The sequence below is a fragment of the Pundamilia nyererei genome, unplaced genomic scaffold (assembly GCF_000239375.1).
Source record: "Pundamilia nyererei isolate P.nyererei 1_Seehausen unplaced genomic scaffold, PunNye1.0 scaffold00097, whole genome shotgun sequence".
Classification (NCBI taxonomy): domain Eukaryota; kingdom Metazoa; phylum Chordata; class Actinopteri; order Cichliformes; family Cichlidae; genus Pundamilia; species Pundamilia nyererei.
This window is the reverse complement of record NW_005187498.1, coordinates 1,900,660-1,901,149: the sequence shown is the minus strand read 5'-3', so window position 1 is coordinate 1,901,149 and position 490 is coordinate 1,900,660.

Sequence of the window (490 nt, the reverse complement as noted above, 5' to 3'; positions counted from 1 at the left end):
CATCCCTTCATTTTGCTATTGTCTTTTTTCCCCCTCTGTAGGTGTGAACACATTTTTATAGATCTTCACGGCGCATTAATATGTTCCCGATAATCTTTTCTGGAATTCTGACACAGATTTGATGATTGCTTTCAAAAATAAATCCTGGACCTCTTCTTGTTCTAAGATACTTGATACATATTGACTCTGTTTGATAAATTGCACTAAAACAATGCATCTTTTCTCTTATATATTATTACAATGCAATTGTATTTTAAACCAAAACAAGACTACAGTAACGATTCAGCAGACACTGTTTCAGGTAGTCTAGTTTCACCAGAGAACATGCCCTCTGTGACATTATAGTCTAGGAATGAGGAGTGGTTAAATTAAATGGATCTTGACCTTTGCTCCACCCCTTCCTCTTCGGTCTGTACCTGGGTGATATACAGCCTGTGACAGGCAGCCTTCAGGCCTTGGAATCTCTCTCTCTCTCTCTCTCTCTCTCTCT